The following is an 18,554-nucleotide window of genomic DNA, read 5'->3' as shown; positions in this document are numbered from 1 at the left end:
GAAGCTCGGGAGCACCCACAGGGCAGACCCAGCAGGAGAGCGTGCCACACGTGCCAAGGCGAGGCCTGACGGGTCCTTCCCTCACCGCCCTCAGGAGCCAACCTGCTGTACCTCGGTCCCAGACTTCTAGACTCCAGAACTTAGAATTCCAGAGGAGAGAGCAATCGGAGGAGGAATTCTCCAGGAGACCACGACCCAGAACTTCGACCTGAGTGTCCAGCCCGCCATCCTGCGGAATGCAGTCACCAGCTGCGACCACAAGTCGTCACCTCTTGCCTGGATTTCCAGGCTGCCTTGCAAATTGCAGGCTTACCCTCTCCACGGTCATGTGAAACCCTCCCCCTTGTCTCGGATTCCATTTCTCTTGAGAACCTTCATCCAGCATCCACATATCCTTCCAATAAATCAACTTTTACTTATGTTAACCTAAATTTCATTTGTTGACAATGAAATTTTTAAAAACCCTGATGTGACAGAATAAAGACTTTTTTACTTTGACTGAATTTATTAACACAGCTTCTAGAAGTCCTAATTCAGAAGAGCCGAGTGCTTGTTTAAGTACGGAAGCAGGAGAACCTCAGAGGCCAGAGCTGGCAAGACTCCCTCTGACACATCCAAGGGACTGGGTCAGTGACACTTGAGGACATCTGGCTGGCTGGCAAAGCTGGCTCCATGCAGAGGAATACATCAGCTGGAACTGTCTTCCCAATAGATGTCTGAGTGGTCTAGTTCCCATGTTCTGTATTTACCAAGCAAATGTCTGCTTCCCAAGAAGACAGTGCACCAGGCACCTCCACAGAGGGCTCCACACAGCACCCATTTTCCATGATGAGTTGATATACTGACGTGTTGTACATCAGCCACATAAGCCTGGTCAGTGCAGGGCCTCCTCTGAGCAGAAGCTCCATCCTGCCAAGTTGGCCAGTCTGGTTCCCAGTCTGCAGGACTTTCACCCAGAGGTTCTGTTGAGTAAATCCTTTAGGGTTTGGATCCCTGGGCCCTGCAGCAACAGCTTTTGGAAGGGAATGTCCTTGCCTGGCCCTGTCCCTCCATGACCTGCCTGTGGTGGCCAATAGCTGAGAGATCCTTCCCACGGTAGGACACATTGAAGGATGGGCTATCGTCTTAGTCCGCTTGCTATATCGCTTAGTCCAATGCTATCACAGAATACCTGAGACTGGGTAACATATAATGAACAGAAACTTATGTGGCTCACAACTCTGGAGCCTGGGAAGGCCAAGGTGGAGGGACCACATCTGGAGAGGGCCTTCTTTTTTTTTTTTTTTGTGGTACTGGGAATCAAACTCAGGGCCTTGTGCTTGCGAGGCAAGCACTCTACCAGCTGAGCTATCTCCCCAGCCCTGGAGAGGGCCTTCTTGTGTCATCCCAGAGCGGAAGACAGAAGGGCAAGAGAGCACACGTGCACGTGCAAGAGAAGAGACAGGGAGAGGGCTCCATTTATACTTTTCCCAGGAACCAGCTCTCCTGACAACTAACCTGCTCCCCAGGTAACAGCAGGAACCCATTCATAAGGAAAGGCTCCTCATGATCTCACCACCTCCTGAAGTTCCCACTTCTCAATACTGTTGCACTGGGGATTAAGATTCCATGACCTGTGGGACACACGCTGCAAGCTGGCTGTGCCCCCCAAAGTTCAGGCATTACCGTGTGATGGTAGTAAGAGGCAACCAGCCAAGAGGCTTCTCCCTTGGTGATGAAACAAAGGCCTGCATAGAAAAGACCTCAGGAAGTACTCGGCTAACCTGCCCTTTCACCTTCTGCTCCTTGAGCACACAGCTTTCCTCTTTGGAGGATACAGCCCTTATCATCAGACAATCGCAGCTGGGGTTGGGTTGTGGCTCTGTGAGAGAGCACTTGCCTAGCATGTGTGAGGCACTGGGTTTGATTCTCAGCACCACATAACAAAATAAATAAAGGTACTCTGTTTGTCTACAGCTAAAAATATTTTTTTAAAAAGATGTTGGCGTCTTGATCCAGGACTTATCAACCTTCCTAACTGCAGGGAATACATTTCTGTTCGCTATAAATTACTTGGTCTTGGGTGTTCTGTTAGAGCAACACAAAACAGACAAAGACAGGCCGAATTCTTTGTAAAAGGTAAAGCACTGCCCAGGAGCGAGCTGTGCCTCTCACCCCGGGAGGCAGTCAGAGGACTCTGGATAAGTTCCTTCTCCTCCCAGAGCCTCCCTGGGGCAGCAACTCCCCGTCTCTATCCTGCCCCAGAGGCAAGTCCCCGTATTGCTGATCCACTTGCTGTCAGATGACTTCCTACAGAGTGACCACCTAGAGTGTCTGCCCTTGTTTTCTTCCCACTACACGAGCCCGCCCACAGCCTTCTTCCCGCCTCAGGAGCCCGCCCACAGCCTTCTTCCTGCCGTACCTTCCTCTGGACCTCAGTGCTGATGACACACCTTGAGCAGGTGTATCACGAAGGCCGAGGACAAACAGCTTCTGTTCAGAAGCAGAGTTCAGCCTCATCCCTGGCACAGAGGCGCTGCTTGCACTGCCTCTGGGCACGTCCACGCGGGCCCCTCCACACCTCCACCTGCCTGCTCTCCTCCAGCTCCCTGCACAGCCCTGAGCAGCCGGATCTTTACTATCTACCATCTCCCTCCCTCCTCAGGGCCCACTCACTGAGCATCCTCCTGCCACCAAGTCCTCTGAGGCCAGCCCCGACTGGTCAACCTACTCGTCACAGCCGCAGCCGTGTGTGTCTGCTCCAGCCAGCCTGACACCTACTTCTCAAGCAGGCCTGCAGTCACCTGGGGCCTCTGCCCTCCACGTTGACCTCTGTCTGCCTGAGTCAAAACCCTGCTCCAAACCCCACTCCAGTCCTGCCTCTGACCCTGGCCTGGGCCTGGCCCCGCGCAGTAGGCAGAGGACAGAAGGAGCATTAGCTCCTGTGGAGATGGCAGCTTAGTCCATGTGTTCATGACCTATAGATCCCCAAGCCCCAGTAGAATGGCAGGGGACAGCGACCAGGAGACAGTGGCAGGGAGAGTCTCCCACCATGAGGAAGATGGGAGGCAAAGGAAGCCAAGATGACCCCTTGCTGGCACCGCAGTCACCCTGAGGGCCTGCAGAGCAGCATGGCCGCAGGCAAGGTCAACCTTCCCCGGATCTTGAAGGCTTTTGAAGCGTGAGAAGTCGATGCAGAAGTCTGTGTTGAGAAGAGGGATGTGGTGGAAAGGATTCGCACAGGGAAGGGTCCTCAGCTGACAAACATCCCCACCCCATGCAGCCCGGTGACCACCCTCTCCGCTCTGCGGGAGGCCACGGGTAGGACCTCTGGGGAAGCTGGCTTAGCGAGGCCTGGGAGAGACAGGGAGGGAGGGCGTGAGGCCTGCGCGTGCTAAGCTGGGAGGACATGCCCTGCCTCAGCCGCGCTCCCTGCCCCTGCCGTACCCACTCTCCAGCTCAGAGGCCCTGGGTCCCTTCAGCTGCCTAGGGTGCCCCTCCCTCAGCCCCTGCGGCGTGGGATCCCCATGTCTTGTCCTGTAGCCTGCCCGGAGGGCTGGCCCTGAGTTCCTGCAGACACGTGGCTGCACTGCTCAGTCCCCAGGGTGGCCTTCAGTCAGTGACTGCCCCACAGTGATGCTGCCATGGTTTTCTACCCAGCAGTTTCCCCTGAGCCATCCACCCTGGAGAGAGTGCAGCCCTGTCATTAAGGCCAGGCTCTTGAGGCTGGAGTAGACACCTCATCCCTGCTGACTCCCGGATGTGGACACCAAGGCCCTCACCCCGGCCTCGTGTGCTTCTTTACAAACAGTATTTCCTCCTGTCAGGGGGTCCCTCTCTTTTTAAGACTGTGGTTGAGTGACTGCAGTCGGAAGTCCAGCTGCAGAGTCCCCTTGCCCTGCTTGGCTCCACCCTGCAGGGCCTTGGCCGCTCATGTGGGGAGCTCGCCTCTCTCCCCCGGAGACTGGCTCCTTGCTTGCCCTTCGAATGTCCTGGTTGGAGCCACCTCCATTCTGAAAAGCCTCGAGTGGATGCCACTGCTCTGCCCCAGCCGCCCCAGCCAGGCTTCCAGCCAGAGCAGCACATGAGCAAGGCAAGGCAGCAGAGGCCGTCATTCTGGATGGGCCTGGGGAAGTCTGAAGATAAGCTTGGGGTTCAGAGAGAGCCACATCCTAGTTCCCTACTCCTTGGGGGAACCCGCGACCCCAGAGACTGGTGGGCTTCTAGGTCAGGGCCGAGGCCACACAGTCATCTAGATGGCAGAGATGAGATCCTCTCCCAGGCAGGCAGCTACGGGCCAGATTCACCTCTTGTAATGTATAAAGCTGCTCCCCCGCCCTTTCCGTTGCAGCCATTTTCCCCGCCTCCCAACCACTTGTCAATCTGTGAACATCCTAGCTAGCTATTGGTTCATCAGTCAGCTTGCAAGTGTCCTTCTCCGTTATTGGTCCCCTGTTAGCCCGGTGGAATTCAACCGCCATCTTTTCTCTCTTGCTTTTCTCTCCCCTTGACTTGCTTCCTTTCTCCTCCTTGCTTGCCACTCTCTCTAGTGCGTGCCCTTTCTCTTTTCCTCTCATTTTCTCTCTTACCCTGCAGGGAAACACTCTGTTTGCTTAATAAATTCCCTTATGTGATTTCCCAGGTGCAGTGTGGTTTCCGTGGGATTCCTTACAGTGGTGCCATGACTCGGATGGGATCTTCCACTGTCTCTTAAGCAAGTGGAACCCCATCTAAGCCCTAGTGCCCCCCGGACACAGCCTCACCTTCCATTCTGCCTGGACGCTCTGCTCTGCATTCATCACCAGACTTCAGATTGGTGAGTCCTCTAGGCCGGTTCCCCTAGACCAATTTATCCAGGACCCTCGAGGCGACTGAGGGGTGGGAGTACCCCAGCCACAACTTTTATAGTTATGGCTGGCCCCTATAGTTGGTCTTATCTGCTGGGTGGATTCCTGATTTTGTGGTGGAGATTCTCTCTCAGGGTTGAGGCTCATCTCACGCTCTCATTCGCAATCAAAAACCCTGATATCAGGTCCTCGACTCTTCTCGGTTTTTGCCTGACCCCACATTGATGTTTGTGTGACAGCACCATCTATGTGCTGCCTTCTCATCTCCAGTAGACTACTCTGTGGCCTCGGGATGCCGGGGCACAGACGGCTGTATCGGCCTCCACCATGGGATCTAGGTCCTCCATTCGGGCAGATTCAACCCCTCGCCTGACTCCCGGTTTATATTTGGCCACAGTACCCTTTAGATAATTAATCCAAAATGGTCACGTACGCCCTGGCCACAGACTCGGCTGTATCAGTCTCCACCATGGGACCTGGGTCCTCCAATCTGGCAGATTCAACCCTGGGAACTCTTCACCTGACCCCCGGCTTAAAGCCATCAAAATTCCTTTGCGTAATGGCACACAGCTTTCGTGAGTGAGCAGGCAGATGGAAAGGGATTCCTTACCTTCAAGTCTCTTCTTTCTTGTGCTTCTATGCTCTTTCTGCAAACTCCAACGCCGGCTTCTTCTCCCCCTCTTAATCCCTCCTCCTCCTCCTCCAACTTCAACTTAGCTGTTTCTGCTTCCATTCCCCAGCCCAGCCCACCTAGTCCTCCTGCCACGAGGTCCCACATACGCCGATGTGGAGGGAGTAACCAGCCCAACCATCAGTGGCATGTCCCAGTAAGGAGTATGATATAAGCAGCCCCATTCCCCACAAGTAGTGGGAGATAATTGTTTGACAATTTTCTGCATCCAAACCTGAATTGATTACTAACCAGGAAAAAGGGTTAAAATGCCCTAGGCATCAAGTTTCTGCTAGAACATTTTAGCCCCTTTCAGATCCAGATCTCAGTCAAGGCTTACATTGATATGTAAATGGAGGAAACCAGAATGCTCAGTAGGAAACCAGTCTCAAACCCAAGGAAAAAAGTGTCCATTTTATTTTATTTTATTTTATTTGGTACTGGGGATTGAACTCAGGGCCTTGTGCTTGCAAGACAAGCACTCTACCAGCTGAGCTATCTCCCCAGCCCAAAAGTGTCCATTTTAAATTTCTCCTGGGCTGCAACTCAGAATACTTTTTCTCTCCCTTTCACCTCTTCTCTCCTTCTCATTTTCTCATGCTTTAATTAATGGCCATTATCATTTTTCTTCTAGGACTTTTGTTTTTCTTAAATGCTATATTTTTGAGCTCACAATTTTGATCCTACATAACTAAGTTAATGATTTTTGACCAGTTCTTTTTATCCAACTCTAGAGTTATTTTTGAACATCTGTTACCTTGCAATCGAGATAAGCATTAACTCCCAAGTCTCTAGGTGGTCAAACTCATTAAATGTTGATGTTTATAAAATGTCTAACATCAATTTTTCTAAGACTTTTCTTCCACAGGAAAGACAACAAATACTGTTGGTACACTTGTCTGATATCTTGGTTTTTTTTTACACTTGTCTGATATCTTGGTTTTTTTTACAATAAGATGAGTGAATTAGAGTCAACACTCAAATGTGTTTGTTAGAGACATCTGATTAATTTATAAAGTTATTCCATGGAGTAACATACTTAAAAACATTATTCTTTGTATATTAAATGTGTTCATATTTTCCAGGTATACAAGCCTTTAAAGCAGAAAATTTATCAAGCTGCTATTCTCCAAATTAAACTTGTCTGTAATGGTAATTTTAAACTCATCATTTAATGTTGTATTATAGGACCTGTCATCAATAGGGTATATGTAAAATTTGTTACACTGAGATAAAAGAAATTTAAATGTAAATGTATTTCTAAAAATTAGTGAGAGCCTGATTTGTTTAAAGGTTAATATCGTGAAACATGAAAGCATTTTGCCACTTTGCCACACAAAAGGAAAGTTAAAAGCTCTCTCAGCCTTTCTTCGATTCATGTTTTAGATATAATGTTAAATTGTGTTAACTAATGTTCATATAGACTCAGGAGTCAATATATGTAAACTTCTTAAAATGACATTGAGGAAAGAGTATAATGCGCAGTAGCAAAAATGCGACAACAGTGATTGAGATTGGGGTCTCTGACCTCATGACTGTGGCATGCCTGGAGCCTGGGAGTGTTCCTGTGCAGGGGCACAAGATGCCTAACTGCTGTGGCAGTACCCTCCCTGGGGAGGCTCTATACAGGAGTCCTATCAGCTCTGACATTGATCTCAGGCACACAGTTCTTGAGCAGGAAGGAATTTTTTTGCTAGATAACCAGTATTTCATCGGTTCCTTCTCTGGTTCCTGCCCACCTTACAGTAACTTTGGACATTGGACTTCCTTGAGAGCTACACAGAGCTCCTGACATTGCACTTTGCAGCTCTGAAAAAAGTTACGTTAATGTCCTAGTCTCTATAACTTTCCTGAAAACAAAGTATAATGCTTACATACATATATAAAGATTGCTGACATAACTCTTTAGATCTGCATTTCCATCAGAGAACAGAGCTCCATCTGATCTCAACTTAATCTTCAAAATCTGTGTTTATAAACCTTTATTTTCTAATACTCCTTTGCCCCTCACTGAACTTGAGAATTTGGTCATGCTGGTCATGGCAAAAGAGGAAAAATTAGCTTCAGGGTTAGAACATTTTACCTAAGATTTGTGAAAAGCCTCGCCTTACCCGAGATAAGGCTTTGCCTCACAACCCTGCTGCATGTCAGAATGGCTCCAAAGTAAGCCAGACTTTAACTCATTTAAAGTTGTGTTCAAAAGTTTGATGTTTGTTGTAAAGATTACTGTGATCTCAACCAGGGGATATAATGAATAACTCAGTCAAAATTCAAGATAGTTATTGCACAAACTGAATGTTTTACTGTTGGTGATTCCATTTTGTATTTCCTTGTAAACTCTGTTGCCTGATATTTTGCAGAAGTAACTTGAAAAGCCATCACCTGTAGGACAGATAATGTAGACCCCAATTAATCACCTATTGGACAGATAATGTAGACCCTAATTAGATAAAAGGGGGTAAATAACTGTAAAGTTATAGACAATGAAGTTAAAGCCCAGTACTCTTACTTTATAACTATCAAGAGAAACTGCCAGAGTCAGAAGTTTTAGTCAGTTTAAGGCCTACAGACACAGGTAGGCTTAATCTACATTTGCTAGTAACAGAAGTATAGAGATCTCTACTAAATGTTGTGTTACATTCCTGATAACCTGGACAATGTTAAAGTTCCCAAATAAAGGCCTTATCCTCTCCAGCCTTTGCTAGGCTTTGTTATGGGAACAACTTCTCAGTTCTTCCACCCCCTGGTGAGGAATTATTGACTTCTGCCATCTTTAAGATATTTGTTGGCATGTTCCAGATTCTGCAACATTTATATTGTATCAATCTCATTTCAGTACTCATGTCTTTTTGTTCTTCTCTCATAGAAGCACCCATCCTCAGATGCCTTTACAACCTGCTCTTCCCCAACCAAACTTCTACCATGGACCCCTTGACTAAACCGATTTCTAAAAAGGGAACTCCAAACTGCTTGACCCACGCTGCCCCCTTCCAGCTCGAATAAGCCAGATCGGTCATCACCCCCTTTCCCTAAAGCAGTAAAGGAGTTCCTAAAATTAGAGGGGTGAATGAAGTCAGAATTGGGGACAGGCAGTTAGTGTAGAAATAGGGGATCAGTCAAATCGAGGAAATGAAGTCCATGAAAACCATCTACCTTTGGAAGTCTGGAAGGAGAATGGACTTTTTACATCTCACCTGCAAAACCAGCCCGTCACTTAGGCAGGAAGGAGAGAGAAGGCTTCAGAAAGAACTGGAGAGCAAAAGATTTTCTTATAAAAACAGAAACGGGGGAATGTAATGTATAAAGCTGCTCCCCCGCCCTTTCCGTTGCAGCCATTTTCCCCACCTCCCAACCACTTGTCAATCTGTGAACATCCTAGCTAGCTATTGGTTCATCAGTCAGCTTGCAAGTATCCTTCTCCGTTATTGGTCCCCTGTTAGCCTGGCGGAATTCAACCACCATCTTTTCTCTTGCTTTTCTCTCCCCTTGACTTGCTTCCTTTCTCCTCCTCGCTTTCCACTCTCTCTAGCGCACGCCCTTTCTCTTTCCTTTCTCTTCCTCTCATTTTCTCTCTTACCTTGCAGGGAGACACTCTGTTTGCTTAATAAATTCCCTTATGTGATTTCCCGTGTCCAGTGTGGTTTCCGTGGGGTCCCTTACACCTCTACTCCCTGGCTATGTGGTATTGGCAAGTTACTTAGCCTCTCTGGGAAAGAAAATGAGCAATGCCTGCCTTGCAATTCCTGTTCAGAGGATCAGCAGCCCCGTGCTGAGCAAGCATGGTGCCTGGCATAAAATGAGAAAAGCATAAAAGCAGTGATTGGCTAGCTGCAGTGGAGCACACCTGGAGACCCAGGCACTCCGGAGGCTGAGGCAGGAGGATGGCAAGTTCAAGGTCAGCCTGGGTAACTTAGCGAGAACCTGTCTCAAAAAAATTTTTGAAGGGATGGGGGTGTATCTCAGTGGTAGATCAGCATACAGGAGACCCTGGATTTAATCCTCAATACTATGAAGGGGGAAAAAAAACAGTGGTTTGTTGATGTTCCCTTGCCCTGAGAGATGGCAGAACTAAGAGCCAAAGCCTCCCGAACATGCCTGGGACTTGCCCTGATCCACCCAGCATGGGTGTTGCTTTAATTTCCTCCAGCCTCCAGGAGAGCCAGTGCACCTGGCACAGTCCCAGCAATGCCAAGGGAGCCGGGGACTTGCTGCCCTGACCCCAGGCAGGGCAGAGGGGGTCTTGGGTATCTCAGCACCACATTCCAGGGTGTGGCCTGGGTTTCTTTGGGACTGGCTTGAGACAGGCACATGATGGCTGGCAGTCACCAGGCAAGTGCTCACAGTCCACAGAGGTGTCCTGGCTTCTCCCACCCCAGGAGGAGACTCCAGGGAGTGACCCGGAAGACGGAGGAAACAGCAGGGGCTCAGGGGCCTGAGGGCATGCTCACGCCCACTCACACTCTACCACATGTGTGCTCACGAACACACACTCGCGCACACACTAGGCCTTGCAGTCCTGGGCTGGAGTAGTCTGTAGCTCCCTGGTCTCCATTTGCACTTCAGGGCTCTGGGATGCCTCACGCTCTGGTCATTTATTCTCCTGTGTGTGAGCTTCTTGGGAACAAAGGTGGTATCCTTCAGTGACAAATGACCTGGTAAGTTTCCCTAAACCAATGAGTGTTTGCTGCAAGTATGATGAGTGGGTAGGGTGGGTGTTTCTTTAACACTCGCAGTTTCACTTAGAGATGCTCCTGGTAGTGGTTGGGACTCCCTCCAGCTGTAAAAAAGCTATTTAAATGACATTTAAAATAACCTTCAAGTAACCATCAGAGCTAACAAACACAGCCACGCTCCACACAAGGATGCTTTGATTGGCAGCAGACTGCACATCTGGTGGCGGTCCCCTAGGATTGCAGGGCCTGGTGACGGCATAGCTTCGGTGCGTGTAGGTGGTGCTGCAATGTTTGCACAACAGATGGAAATCACCTAACCCGACAGGTCTCAGTGTCCCTGTCACTAAGTGATGCGTGACTGTGCCAGCCCTTCCCTTCCTTTCACATGGAAACACTAAGTGGTTGTTTCCAGCGTGGGGATTGGGAACCGGCCAGCCAATGCAGTGGAGCGGGCGTTCTTCTCTCTCGGAATGAAAGTCTTATACCTCCAACCCCGACAGAGCGCGTACATTTCAGAGTTTAGGCAAGGAAGGGATTTTCATGACAGATACAGAATCCTTCTCTTCCCCTTCTCCCCCCACCATCTCCCCTTGTCCTGTGCTTGTGGTAGCAAAGCCTGATCAACAAGCTAGAAGCAACACCTAACAGGTGTGGCCGCAGCAGACCAGGGAATCTCTTTAAGCCTCAGTTTCCTCTTCTGTTAAATAGTCATGCCTCTTTGGGTTTTTGAGGGAACTGAATGAACTGGTGCTGTTTTATACTCTCCAAAATGGGATATAAGTTCCTTTGATAAAATTCAAGAGTTTTGGGTTGGGGATATAGCTCAGTTGGTAGAGTGATTGCCTGGCATGCATAAGGCCCTGGGTTCAATCCTCAGCACCACAGGGGGAAAAAAAACTTAAAAGAGTTTTTGGTGGCGGTGTTTGAGGCACTGGGGATTGAACACTGGGGTACTCCACCACTGAGCTACACCCCAATTCTTTAAAAATATATTTATTTTTATTTTGAGACAGGATCTCATTAAGCTTCTGAGGTTGGCCTTAAATTTGTGATCCTCCTACCTTAGCCCTCAGAGTAGCTGGAATTCCAAGTGTGCACCATCACGCCTGGTTGAAATTAAAGAGTTTTAAAGATGAAACTTAAGAATTCAAAGAAAGTTCAAACCTGGAACTCATAGCTTCAGGCTCTGCTCCTAATCTCAGTCTCTCCCCCTGTCGTGAGTTATGCCCCCAAAACAGATGCTTTTAACCCTAGTTCTATGAATATGAGCTTATTGGGAAATAGGGTCTTTGCAGATGTAATCAAGTTAAGATGAGGCCACTGGGGTGAACCCTGATCCCATATAACTATGTCTTTCGAAGACGGAACTGTCACGTGGGCTGAGCCCCAACAGAAAGAGCACCCTGTGAGGACAGGCAGCAACTGGAGGAGGAGGGAGCCACGGTCAGGGAACTTCAGGGCCACTGGTCACACCAAGGTTGGGGGCAGCAAAGGGGGCTATCTTCAGTCTCAGAGGGACATGGCCCTGACCACGCCTTGCCTTTGAACTATCAAGCCTCAGAACTGTGCAGGATAAATCCCTGTTGCTTTAAGCCATGCAGTTTGTCCCACTTATTTCAGCGGCAGACCAACATCCTCCCTGACTGAAGAAAGCCTTCTGGGCCGGCCTGTTGTCACCCAGGGTCAAAGCCCTCGACCCCCTCACTTGAGACTGGCCCATAGCAGATGCTCATGTCATCGTTCATGTTTGCTGCTGCTGCCCTCCTGCTGTTAGATGCAGGTCCCAAGTCCCAGCCATCAGCAGAGGGGACCAGGCCTCAGGTTGAAGAGCTTGCCCTCTGAGCTCTGGAGAGGGGTGCAGCTCAGGGGCTCACCATCAGGGCCTGGTAGGGAGGTTGCAGGGATCAGTCAGCCCAAGAGCTCAGGGAAGGGGCTGCCAGAGCCTCTGCCTGCCTCAGCCACCTAGGTCTGAAGCCAGGGTCCAGACCAGACCCGGAGAATTTCCAGTGCCCCTGGCCAAGGCCAGCCCCTCCCAGCAGGGGCGTGGAGCTCCTGCCTGGGGTGAAGTCCTCCCTGCTGGTAAACAATCAGTTGATGGGGGTTGGGGTGCTCTGGGAGGAAGTGGGATTTAGGCCACTCAGGGAGAGGCAGTGTTGCTGATAGGATCTGTTTACCTGTGTTCTCTGCATCACTGTAAACTCCCAGAGCTGCTTCCGGGTCACCCAGAGCAGGGCCTCATGCAGAGCAGGGGATGGGGAGTCACAGCTATGGAGAGGGAAAGGGGAAGGGAAGTCCACGTGGCTTGAGCCAGGAGGAACTGCTGGAGCAAGCAGAGGCCTGAGCACGAGAATGCTCTAGTGGCCCAGCCTAGGTAAGGGGTCATGCCTGATAAAGTGGCAAGGAGGGGGCTGTCAAGGACTCCTGTGCGGCCACTGGCTGGATGATCATTCCGGGAATGATCCGGCCCACCTGCCACAGGAAGGGACCACCAGAGCGTCTATGCGACTGTGCCTGCATCAGCTCCCTGGACTGGCCAGTGGGCCAAAGGGGCACCCACAGCAGGTGACTGGTGCCCACTAGGGCAGCCCTAGTCCTGGCCACCAGCCTGGCAAGGGCAGCGTGCACAGGTGCACAGGGAGGCCACACATGTCCTCCTGGCAGCAAAGACTGCAGCTAGCAGGTCTGACTCTGCTGTCCCGAGGACACCTCCTTCCTGAGCCCACCCAGCAGGCCGGGGTGGCTCCATACCCTGGGCGCACCCTTCCTCCAGGGTCCTGGAGAGGCTGCGAAACGGCCTCGGGATGTGAGCTCACCAGCAGGCTCCCGCCCTCTGCCCGCACCTCCCCTCTCCACCAGTTAGAAGGCCGTGGGCAGGGGGCGAGGAGAGGGGCTGAGGCGGGGGTACCTTCTCTTCCAAGCAGTTCTGGCAATCGCCCCAGCTCACTGGTCCTCCTCCAAGAGCCCACACAGCCCCTTCCCACCCCTAGTGGCTGACAGCAGGGGCTGCAATCCCTCTGGTGGATGGAAGAGCCCTTGGACTCCTGGACTCAACACTTAGGTCCTTCTGAGAGAAAATGGGGCGGCCTCCTCCTCTCCTCTTTTGCTGACCTTCTCACCCACCTTGTGCTGGGCCAGGGTCAGGAGTTCTTGTCTGACTCACTCGCCCCTCCACCCACGGACTCAGCATCTACAAGGTCCTTTCAAAGGGTTAAAAACTTCCCCTGGCCGGATGCCCTGAGGTCCCAATGACTTCTCCTGGTGACTTGACTCAGAAGTGCAGACAGCTGGTTGGGAGTGCCAGAGTTTCCCACTGCAGATCTTGGGCCCAGGAATTTCAGATGGGCTGTGATCGGTGTAATGAAGACGTGGTGCCACGAGGTGGCGCCCTCAGCCCTCCCTTGGTGAAGCGATTCTGGGTCCACTGGATCAATTCAGCAGAGACTGTGGGGACCAAGAAGGTTCTAACAAAGGAACATCTACCTGGACCTCCCAGGATGAGGGGGCTTCAGTGAACAGTGATGGGGAAAGGTCCGAAACACCAAGGGTGCCCCATGTTTCAGAGTCCTAGCACCCCCCTCTGCTAGGCCTGAACCTAGATCAGCCAGAAAGGTCCTGGTTTTAAATCACTGTTCCCCCAGTCATCAGGAACACCTTTCTCTTCGCACATTCCAATATTTTTGCTCAACAGATAAGGTCACAGGGGAGCTGGGGATATATATATAGCTCAGTTGGTAGAGTGCTTGCCTAGGCCTGGGATTCAATCCCCAGCACCACCAGGAAAAAAAAAAAGATACAGTCACAGGGTCTGTGGGCATTTGGAGAGACAGGGCCTTGAACACCAGAGTGAGGAGTTTGCCTAGGACTCCTCCAAAAGGCACTGGGTCACTCAGCATATGATCAGGGAGGACCTGAGCAGAAGGGTAGAGGCAGGGATGCAGCAAAGAACTGTTGCTGTACTCCAGGTGAGAGTGGGCCCTGCCTGGGGGCCCTGGGCATGGAAATAGGGGGAGCGGGTGTGCCCATTGCCCATTCCCTGAAGTGTGGTTAGTCCACTGCCTGACACTTCTGCCAGCGTCTTCACTGTTTGCCCCGTGTCCTCTAGGTGGCCACACAAGGATGTGACCTCCCCATCAGCAGCCTGTACCCACCCTGGTTGCAGGCCCAGTCTTCCTGTCAAAGTTCAGCCTTCCTACATCTCATTCTTTCAAAGCCCTGAGAGAGCTCAGGAGGCTGGAGAGGCCACTGTCCACACGGGTATAGGCATGTGCACCCGCCCCACACACAGGGACATTAGGCCTGCAATGTCAGTCCAAAGGGGTGCCCAACCACGAAACTGCAGACACCTGACCAAGGCTATATTTGGGGATGGCTGAGTGTGGATGGCTGAGTGTAGAAGTCTCCTTAAGTTCCTCAAGTCAGAGAAATGAGCCCACTGTCACAACCAGCTTCCTCTGACGCTAAGCCCTTTTCAGGTCCCCAGGGACATCTCCACTTAATTTATAGTGACATCATGCTGACAGCTGGCCCAGTGTTAGCATTCAGCTCTGCCCTGCCCCAGATCCCTTACTGCAGCAGGAAGGTGGTTCTAGTGCAAATCCAGAGCAAAGGACCATTTCGTGGCTCAGTAAGATGAAGTTACTCACCCAAGGTTCTGTGGCAAATCTACATCTGAGTCATCCCAGAATTGTGTAAGAGCCCCAAGACCGAGGAGAGATAGATATACATACATATTTGTTGACTTCATAAGAGGAAGTCTCACAGTTGATACCTGCCATAAGAGTTTCAGCAAGAGGAGCAACCAGGTACGATGGCTCTGGCAAAAGGCAGAGAGGTCAGGGTTCTGCTCGGGCTGCTGTGAACACTCAAACAAACAAAGCAAAACACTCCAAACAAAGCAAAATAATGCACCGTATCTCTCCCTTCCACTTTGACACCCCACCGGTGTCAATATGGAAATTGATCACCAGAGGAACAACCCTCGGAGAGTAGAACCCTGAGGACAGTGCAAAACTAACTTAAAACCGTGTGAAAATTCACTGACCCGAGGAAACAACCCCAATCTACCAAGCAACGCATTCAGCTGCAAAGGCACGGTCAGGTTCCTGTGAAAGGGTCCGGTGCTAACTGAAAGTGGCAGCCACTAAAGACAGAAGCAGGGAGGTCAGTGCGCCTGGCCTGAGTTGGTCCCCAAACTAAAGATGCTCTCTTCATTCTAGGCCACGCCCCGGAAACCATGGCCCTTCTGATGGAGCCATCCATTGCCAGGCTGGGCTGTGGGGGCCTCCATCACGCAGGAAGATCACCTGAGAAGTTGGAGGGGCCTGATGGACCACTTGCACTGGGCCACGTGGGGTCAGATGGAGTGGGACCTGTTTCTCAGTACTAACCACCAGGAGCCAAGACTATCTCTTCCATCACCGCAGCTGGTTGGGATGTTTTCGTTGGCTCTCCAGGAGTTACACACGTCTATGTGGCAGCCAGTGGTCCTCCTGGACACCTGCTTCAGAGGGACGGAGCTGGCCTGGGAGCTGTGAAGCTCAGCGCACTGACCACTGCATCCAGGGTAGGAGGCACTACTGCCTACAGAGAAAGCTCAATTGGAAGAGGCCAGGGCTTCTGCCTCTCTGTCCGCCACATGAAGCAAAGTGTGAACAGGGGCCGAAAAGACCAAGGAAACCCAGCAACACGTTGGTGAGTTAAGGCTCTTTGTGCCTTGTGAGAGTGGTTGATTTTTCTCCTGTTCTCACTGATGAAATCAGGAAGAGGCCACAGGGTTTCTGTAACCACCTTGGGCTGTTTCTTGAGGACTGCTGAGGACTGACACCCATGTCCAGCTCCCCGGGGGCTATACTCCCTCTGCAAAGTCTGGACTAATCCTGACATCTGCTAGTCACTTTCTGGCCTGCAGGTCTGGCCTGGACTCCTTCTCCCTGGATTCTCTTTTTCTTTTTCACTCCTGATATAATCCTGATCATGATTTACACTCCTTTCAAAGCCTTCTTCTCAAAAGCCTTCTGTAATTCCTCTGGCCAGATTTAAAAAAAAAAAAAAAAAAAAATATATATATATATATATATATATATATATATATATATATATAGGCTTGGCAGTAGCTACTAAACTGAGCATAGGCATACCCTATGACCCAGTGATTTCACTCCTAGGTTTATACTCAATTTCCAAGAGCAAGTCCAACGTTCAGGATAGCCATTGCTTTCCCAGATGTCCATCAACAAGAGAAAGGATAAATATTTATCAAATGGAGTGCTGAATGACAATGAAAATAAGCAAGCTACTTCTACACCCAATGACATGACACAAAGTTTAGTCAAAGAAACCAGGCGCAGATGTATATTGCTGTGATTGCATATATAAAAGGTTCAAAACCAAACAGAACTAGTCCATGGGAATAGAAGTCAGGAGAGCGACCATCTTTGGAGGGTAAGGACTGGAAGAAAACCCAAGGAGGCTCCAGGGGTGATAATCTTATAATCATCTATTTCTTAACATGAGTCATGATTTTTATGTCCACTTTGGAAAAATTTAACAAATTACATGATTTATGAATAGAAAATATCTGAAAGACAAGGATCCGAAAGGGTCTTGTGCATGATTTATACACTTTGACTTTTTCATAAGTGAGATGAAAACATTCAGGTAGGAGTAAGCCTCCACTTTCTTTCCCTCTTCTCCCAGCTGGATGCAGAAGATGAGGAGACCATAGAGGATGCTGGGGCAAGAGGATGGAAGCATGGATCCCTGAGTCACCGAGTGGAAGAAAGCTGCCTGTGCCCATTAACATCTGCCCTCAAGGAGACCTGGTTGAGTTCACAGTGAGGACCCCAAAAGACACTTTCCATTACTAGCAACATTTTCCTGGGAAGAATTCAAGGATATGGAAATTAGCAGTGCAAGGAATATTAGAAAAGGCTTCCTGGTTGCTGGGAATGAAGATGTTGATGTGACCTCCTTTGGGTCCCTGTCTTCAAAGCATTTTCTACTCAGTCTGTTTCATGTGAGCCATCACACATGGCAACGTGCCATTTCCCCAAAGTACTATGGGTGGTGGAAACGCAGAGCTGGGGACTTGAGGGGCATGACCACATCTCAGTGTGGCAGTGGGGTCACCCTGGCTCCTCTTCTGCCATGTTTGTCCACTAAACATTCAAGAAGGTTCCTTAGATGTTTTCTGTTCTAGAGTTTGGCATTCATTGTTAGGAGTGTTTATATACTCGGCTGGTATTTGTGAACTGAGGCTTTCAGAAGTTTCTGGAAAGGCCTGTTGGTTCTCAAGGGCCTACTTGACATTGGGCCCATCTGGATCCTGCTCTTCACAGAGCTGGGTCTCAGGTACCCGCCAGCACACACGGAGCACAGAATGCCTACCTGTGGGGTATCCGTGGTCATCCTGTGCATCTTCCTCCTCTTCCCTCCCAGACCAGGGAGCCAAGTCCAGAGAGGCTAAAGAATTTGCCCAAGGTCATGCAGAGAGGGGTCAGTTCATGCCTCATGGTCAGAAAGAGACAAAGGTGAGATCATGAGAGCAAATCTAAGAGGGCTGCTACAGAATCCCAGTCTAGGATAAGGAACACTTGCCTTGCATGTGTAAGGGAGTGGGTTCGATCTTCAGTGCCACATAACAACAAATAAATAAATAAATAAAAATAAAAAGGTATTGTGTCCATATACAACTAAAATAAAAAAAAAAAAAATTAAAGAAAAAAGAATCCCAGGGGGCTGGAGTTGTGGCTCAGCAGTAGAGCACTTGCCTGCCATGTGTGAGGCCGTGGGTTCAATCCTCAGCACCACACACACAAAATAAATAAAGATCCACTGACAACTAAAAAATATATTTAAAAAAAAAAAATCCCAGCCTAAAGCCTCCAATGAAGTCGCAGAATCAGATGCTGGCGCCTCAGGAGACGGTGTGCTCCTTCCCGCAGCTGAGGGCCAGGTGGTCAGGGGTTCAGAGCCAGACTCCAGACTTAGCCAGATTCCAAACCCTACTGTCTGCGTGAACTGGGGTAAGTTGTAAGTTACCCAACGTGTGTCTTGATTTTCTCCTTAGTAAAACCACCTTTGCCCCCACAGGGCATTGCGATGAGTCAAGCAGACAGCATGCAGCCTGATGCCAGCCGCAAAGTAAGTGCAGTGAACGCGGCTCCTGACACGTGGAGAGGAGGGTGCGGGCACTCTGGGGACATGCAGTGCTGCTCCACGGGATGACTGGGGCAGTGGGCAGACCCGAGCTCCTCTAAACTCCACCACTGCCAGGAGTAAGGAAGCCCCTTCCATTACCAGACACGGGAGAGTCATCGCGCTGGGAAATCCAGCCCAGGCCAGACCCAGTGGGGTGATTCTCATTAGGCGTGATGGTCCAGCGCC

At 50.1% G+C, this 18,554-nt stretch overlaps 2 long non-coding RNA genes across 2 annotated transcripts in view; one reads left to right on the top strand and one right to left on the bottom strand.

Annotated features, from left to right (window-relative positions):
* The window catches only part of LOC124963399 (uncharacterized), a 63,756-nt gene that overhangs the window by 29,174 nt on the left and 16,028 nt on the right, over positions 1-18,554 (bottom strand). The window lies entirely within an intron of this gene.
* On the top strand, positions 12,411-17,806 carry LOC124963398 (uncharacterized). The gene is made up of 3 exons (XR_007104726.1): positions 12,411-12,540; positions 15,386-15,860; positions 16,866-17,806. It is a non-coding gene; the product is annotated as an uncharacterized LOC124963398 (long non-coding RNA).

Source organism: Sciurus carolinensis, chromosome 13 (genome assembly GCF_902686445.1).
Source record: "Sciurus carolinensis chromosome 13, mSciCar1.2, whole genome shotgun sequence".
Lineage (NCBI taxonomy): Eukaryota > Metazoa > Chordata > Mammalia > Rodentia > Sciuridae > Sciurus > Sciurus carolinensis.
This window is presented reverse-complemented; position numbering and strand designations above follow the sequence as displayed.